The sequence below is a fragment of the Chinchilla lanigera genome, unplaced genomic scaffold (genome assembly GCF_000276665.1).
Source record: "Chinchilla lanigera isolate Chin_1 unplaced genomic scaffold, ChiLan1.0 scaffold00069, whole genome shotgun sequence".
Lineage (NCBI taxonomy): Eukaryota > Metazoa > Chordata > Mammalia > Rodentia > Chinchillidae > Chinchilla > Chinchilla lanigera.
The window spans coordinates 1,592,796-1,599,870 of record NW_004955470.1 but is presented as its reverse complement, the minus strand read 5'-3'; positions in this window follow the sequence as shown (position 1 = coordinate 1,599,870).

Here is a 7,075-nt window from a genome sequence, read left to right as displayed (position 1 = left end):
TCGCATGCGCATGCGCGGAATGAGGACCCTCCTGGGCGGGAAGCCACTCCTAGGGGACAGGGGCAGGGCTCAGCCAGCTCGGCCCTACAGCCAGGCCTTGAGCGCAGAGGGCAGTGCCCTTCCTGCTTGACTCCCTTCAGAGTCTGTTTCCCTCAAGTCTTTGTGCAGGTTGATCCTGGGAGGGGTGCAGCCTGGGTGTGTGTGTGTGTGTGTGTGTGTGTGTGTGTGTGTGTGTGCCATCCTCAGGGTTGGGCGGGGGGACCTGTCATGGGTTGGGATCCGAATTGGGGACAATCAGGGAAAGGACAGCTGGGACAGCAGCCTCATAGAAACCGCCTGTGTCAAAAATAGTATAGCACCCTCCGCTTTTAAAACTGCTTTTTGGTAGCTGTTCCAGGAGCATCGGTGTAAACTCCCGCGAGAGCTCTGTGCCTGGAGCGCAGCACCCCTCCCATCCCCACGGCCACCATCTTTACCTGGATCTGCCTTAATCTTGCATCACCTTCCACCTTTCCATCCCCTGGGCAGTTTCACACTCGAAACCTTCAGTCTCATCGTCTTAAAGGCTTCCAGTTGAGGTACAAGGCACATGCAAAGGGCACACTTGGGACACTGGCTTGGACCTGGGGCCTGCATACTATACTAAACACATATCGATATATCATGCTGGGCTCAAACTTTTGATCCTCGTGCCTCAGCCTCCCAGAGAGCTGGGATTACAGTTGTACCCCGTGACGCCTGGCTAAATACATACGTTCTTGTGCCCAATATTGTCTGTAGACTCACCCATGTTAGCATATAATTCATTTCTCTTCATTGCTGATTCCAGAGCTGTATCCATTTTGGTGCTAACAAACAACTGAGTTGTTTCCAGTGGGGGCGCTGATAGTGAACAAAGATGCCATGAATATTCTTACACCCGGATTTGCTGGACATATGCTGTCTCTTTTAACCCACTGTCCTTCCTGCAGTTTCCTGGCCGCTCACTGAGACCCCTGGTCCCACACATCTGCCATGTTTCCTGCTCATGGGTCCGGCCCCTGCCTGGTCTCATTTCTTTCTTGGCCAAGATTCCTGCAATGGGTCTTTTCCCTGCCCTCTGCTGCCTCTTGACTCCTGCCCGTCCCACATCGCCACTCACCCTGTTGGCCCAGGTCTCCTACGCCTTCATCTGTTGCCAAATGCAGGGGACCCCGGGCCTTCTCCCCTTGGTCTTTCTGTGGCACTTGCCCCTGCTTCTGGGGCTCCCCTGCTCCCCTGCCTGCCTCCTGTATCGGCTACCTTGTTATTCCAGGGGCTGTGTCCTTAGCTCTGCTCCCCTGCTTGTCTGTCCCGAGGGGCCCTTTTACTGCTGGTCCTCAGCGACCATAGTTGCTGATGCAACTTTCTGGTCCCTGTCTCTAGATCCTAAAGCAGAGGATATTCTAGGCTCATTCGGTGGCCAACTTTGATCAACCCTGACACAAGCTTCTTTTTACTGTTTTTCTGCACCCTCCTGGTGGGAATGGATATTCATTTATTGACTGCACGAATGAATGCCAGTGTTTAATTATGGGCTGCTTCCCCCGACCCCAGAAAGGGTGTGATCATGCATATATACAGTAAATCATGCTACTTCTTACCCTTAGAAAATACGGAATTCTGAAATATATCTGGCCCTAAAGTTTCAGATGAGCATCACGGACTTGCAACTCCCAAATCTACTCGAGCACAACTCATGGTGGTGCCGCTTCCCTGTGGCGTCTCTGGGTTGGTGGCCCCATACTCTGGCTCCTCAGCATCCCGGCCTTGGCCCTCTCTGGGATTCCCAAGTCCTGGGTAGCCAGATGGCTCAGGCCTGCCTGCCCTTCAGCGCTGCCCCAGGCGCTTGGGCTCCTCAGAGCGCCTGCTGGGTCGCTGCAGCAGCTCTTCCTCCCTCGGCCTTACTAGGCCTTGCTGGGCTTCCCAAGCCCGACAACACAAGCAGCATGAGCACGAGGCAGCTCGCACCCTGCCCCGCACAGAACGCTGCCGGGCTTCCCACCAGGCCGGATCAGGGTCACACTCTTCTGTAGAGCGCAGGAACCTTTCGTGACCTGGCCTTGCTGCCCTCCCCCACCTCCCTCAGATCCCAGGGCCGCTGTGGGCTGCTCACTTCCCTTTCTCCTTCCACGCCTGTGGTTGCCGGGCTAAGAAGTCTTCACGCGGCCTCGCTCCTGTTCATTTTCCAAGAGGGTGGGCATGGCTGTTTCCTGGACCTGCCCTCACCCTGAGCAAATATTCCTTCCCTGCTCCCTCTGACTGGCTCCACAGCCCCGGAGAGCAGAGCTGGGCAGGTTCATGGCACAGGTGCTGGGCTGAGAACCCAGAGTGAGCCCCTGCCCCCGACCCCTCTCCAAAGCTGCAGGCTCCAAAGGGCTCCAGCCCCAGCTCAGGGGCGCTGGGCGTTGGCCTATAAAGTGAGTGGCACTGCCAGAGCTGAGGGCTCATCCCTTAGTGTCAGCCACTAGGCTCAGGGCAGGACCTCATGAAGTGTAAAAATGTCTTACTTTATTTGGAAAATGAGCTATATCGGTGTATTTATGAGTCCATACCGGCCAGTTCCCTCTCGCGTAGACATCTCTTGTAACAGCTGTGTCATTTTATACCGCTCAATTTTCATTACTGAACCATGTCAGAGAATGGAGATATTCCAGATAAGAAAGCAAGTCTAACCTTGCTGCCTGCCTATGACAGCTGTTTGAGGTTTTAAAAATGCTTTTTGTGTATGCGTTTTGTAACTAGTTTGCGTGTTTGTGAAAATACAATTTTGTGTTCTGCCACCACCCACAACTTTTCTTTTGTTTGTTTTCTTGAGACAGGGTCTTACTCTGTAGTTCAAGCTGGTCTGGAACTCTCTATGTAGCCTGGACTGACCTCAAACTCACGGCAATCTCCTGCCTCAGCCTCCTGAGTGCTGGGATTACAGGTGTGTGCCACCAGGCCTGGCTGTATAATAGTTTAAGTATCATAGATCAGTAGGTATAATGGTTTAAAAAGTATGGATTCCCTTTTCTTTAGTTGGACATTGATTTGACCTGTTTTTTTCACGAGCGTAGCCCTTCCATTTCATGAATGTAGAGACTGCACTTGTGACCCCCTGAAGGGCCTCCTGCAGACACCTTTGCCCATGACCGAATTACCAGACTACAAGATGGAAGCCATACCACACACGTGGAAGCCACACCGCACACGGCCGCCTGGTGGCCCTGGGCTGGGAGCCCCCCTTTTCTTTCTCCTTGCTGGAGCACGTTTTCTGTCTCCTTTTTAGACTGTGCTCCTGAAGGACAAATACCGAGCCTCACTTGCAGGCCGGTGTGAGGCGGATGCTTGGTAGCTGCACGCTGTCTCCCCACAAGGACTTGGGTGTAGGAGGCAGCTGACACTCGCACCTGGCCAGAACCCCTGACTCTCAAGGTTGCAGTGAGGGAACCTGGGGGCTCTGCTGGGGAGGTCCTCCAGCTTGGCACTCAAGGCCTTTCCTGTCTCGGCCTTAGTAGGGCCGGGCAAGATTGCCACAGCCTTGGCACCAGCCAGGCCAGGCATAAGCTCTCCTGCAGCTCCCTGCCCTCTGCCTTCTTGGCTAGCACGCCTTCACCCCTACACCTGACCCACTGCTCAAGGACAGGAGGCAGCTGTCTCCTGAGCTTCTGCGGCCTGGCCCCACCATTGCAGGCCTCAGAGTCTTCCCTGGGGCTTCCCAGCCTGCCAGACCTGCAGAGCTGCTGAGCTGGGGCCCTAGCGGTTTTTTAGTTAACAGGAAAGGGCTCAATTTCACCTAATGGGGGCCCCCAAGAGCCTTGCAGGGATGGCCCCTTACTTCCCCCGCCCCCAGTCTGTGCAATCGGACAGTGAGGATGCGCTGTGTTGGGGGCATCCCTGCCACTGTTTCCTTCCACCCTCCCCACAGCTGCAGGCCCCCTGGGGCTCCAGCCTGAGTTCTAGGGTCAGTGACAGGCACACCTCTGCCTGGTCCAGGTCCGACACAACTCTCACACACACACCCATGCTCCCACGTGCGTGTTCACTGCCACAACACAGCTCATAGCATGGGCACTCCACGCTCACACCACAAACTCCAGTGGCTCCCAGTGCGTTGCCAGAAGGAGCCACAAGTTCTTGGGAGTTTTTAGCTCTCCCTCTCCATCTCCCCCTCCCTGACCCTCACCCAAGGAGGAGGGTGGCATTTGCCCTAGGTGGGGTAGAATTGTTTCTGGGGCATAGGGTGTTGACTCAGCTCCAGGTTCTTCCCAGGAAGTGGAGTTCAACCTCTGGGCACAGTCCAGAGGCTGTCCCTCCCCACCCACCCCAGCACAAGCCCGTTGGCAGTGTGACCGCAGCAGGAGAAGATGGCTGGGACCAGCACCGTGGCTGGGCCTGAGGGCCTGGCCGTCGCCCCAGAGGCAGGTTCCATCCTTTGCTGCCCCCTGTGGTCCATTTCCTTTCTGCTTCTCAGCACCGGGCTCACTGCTGGCTCTGGGAAATTCCTTTTTCTTCTAAACTATTAAAAATTGTACCTTTTCTTAAAGACCTCATCCACAACTCTCCTGTTAAAAAGACTTCCAGGCATGCAGCTGGGCTCCACCTCCCTCTCCCTGTAGCAGTGGCGCCTGCCTGTGTGAGGAAGCCCAGGGATGATTCTGGGGGAACGTTGCTGCTCAGCTTGAGAGGGTTTCTCCAAGCTCCAGGGGATGGAAGCCTTCTCCGGTCCCGCAGCATGGCCCCAGGTTGCTAAAGCCTCTGTGGATAGCTGGGATGACCTAGGGGTGATGTATGTGGGGTGACAGCCAGGCCCGCACCTGATCCCTGCCCCACAGTCACCCCTGATCTGGTGATCCAAGTGCAGGCAGCCAGGAGATAGAAATCCACCACGTGCTAGACCTTGACACTTCTTGAATAAACAGCATCTACATGGAAGACCCAAAGGGGATGTGAGGCAAGTTGGTCCTATTCTCAGTGCTTGCCCTCAGCAGAGGAGAGGTGCCATGCAGGGGCTCAGAAAGTTGGGGAGAGAAGAGAGGAGTTCAAAGCCGGTGACGGGATGGGGCTGTTCATCTGAGAACACACTCTCTTTAATTCTAAGAATTGGGCCGGGTATGATGGTGTATACCACAATCCCAATCCCAGCACTTGGGAGGCTGAGGCAGGAAAATCACTTTGAATTAAAGGCCAGCCTGGGCTGCCAGGAGTTCAAAGCCAGCCTGAACTACATAGGAGGACCTTATGTCCAAAACAAACAAATAAATAGATAAGTAAGAAAGAAAACAAAAGAATTTCAATTTGGAAATAATCTCAAGTTTATGAAAAGTTATAAAATAAAAAGTTATACACAGAAATTTCTTATATGCTTTACCAAGATTTACCCACTGTTCATGTTTTATTCCATTTGTTTTATCATTGGTCCCCAACCCTGTATGTACACACGTGTCCATACGTGCATTTGAAGGTAACTAGTGCACATAATGACCTCTACCCTAAACCCTTCAGTGACTATTTCTCAAGGAAAAGGGTATTTTCTTACATTACCGCCATGCAGTTATCCAGTTCACAGGTTTACACTAGCATGCAGTAATTTCATTTAATACCACCCATTGTCCATTTGTATTTGTAGATCTACTAATGTCCGTAGCACATTGTGCCCTGCAGCAGGATTCAGTGGAAGCTTGGAGACTTTGTTCATTTGTCATGGCTCTTTAGCCTCCTTTACTCTGGAATGATTCCCCAGCCTCCCTTTGTCTTTTATGACATTGAAAAATCAGGGGACCTTTGTGAGGCACCATAGGCAGAGGACGTTTTGCCTAGAGTTTAAGAGTGAAGATACCTGGCTTGGCTGCCTGGGCTCGGTCCTGCTCTACCATGCATTGCCTTTGTGAGAATAGTCGAGTTGCTTACTCTTCTGTGCCTCATATAATAATCTGTATGCTCAGAATAACAGTGGATCTATTTTGTGGGGTCATTAGAGACCTTGCACGCAGTAAAAGGACAGCAATGCATTCCCTGCTGTTATGACAGATCTCTGTGGCTCATGGTCAGGGTTAGGGAGATCCTATGACATCTCAGGTTCTTCCTTCGGTTAGTCGAGAGGCTCTGAGCCCTGCACAGGAGGCGGAAGCAGACCGTGCCAGCTGAAGATCCAGCGGGGCAGGGTCACTGCTACAGACAGCACCCAGCCGAGGGCCAGCCACTCCAGCTGGGCAGTGCAGGTCACGCAAACCCCCATCGAGTGATGCCCTTCCCAACCACCAGTGTGGTGGGCACAAACCCCATGCTGTGTTCAGTCAGGCCTCAGAGACAGCTGGGGGTGCCACTGGAGAGGTGACCTGAGAAATGCTCGGGTGATGGGGTGTGGCTGAGTGTCACATATGGCTTTCCTGCCCTTAGGTGTGAGGGGAATTCCAGACAGACCCCAGGCTTATACGCATTTCTACAGCTGCTGTGTAGCTTCTGTGGGAGGGCTGAGGAACTTCTGAGAGACTCCCTGTAACTAGTACTGCTCCTCTTTCTCTGTTCTGACCTAAAAGGGAACTGTGCAATGTGGGAAACGGTGCTTAAAGGGTTGTGAGATGGGCGGACAGCACAGAACTGGTGGAAGGGACTCCAGAAATCTCCCTGACGTCTGGAGCTTGATTCTCTTCTGAAACCCATCAATTTAGGTTGCCATATAAAGCATACCATCTGTCCATCTGTCCATTCATTGATCTATACCTGATGCCTGCCCCACATTCAACTATCTGTCAATGCATGCATCCATCCACATATCCATTCATCTATGTATCCATCCATCCATCCATCCATCCATCCATCCATCCATCCATCCATCATCTGTCCATGCATACTTCCAGTAAGGGATGGTGTTATGGTTGATACATTGTGTCAACTTAGGGAGTCTAGAGGTTTGGCTAAGTGACTCAGCAGGAAGCCAGGGTGCTTGCTTTGTATACATCCTGAGCCTGTGGAAGAGGAGGGCATGGAGATTATATGAGAGCTACATGCCCCTTAGGTGGGGGTAGCCTGTTTACAATGTAAGGCAGGGAAAAAATGCTGCTTGCCGCCATTC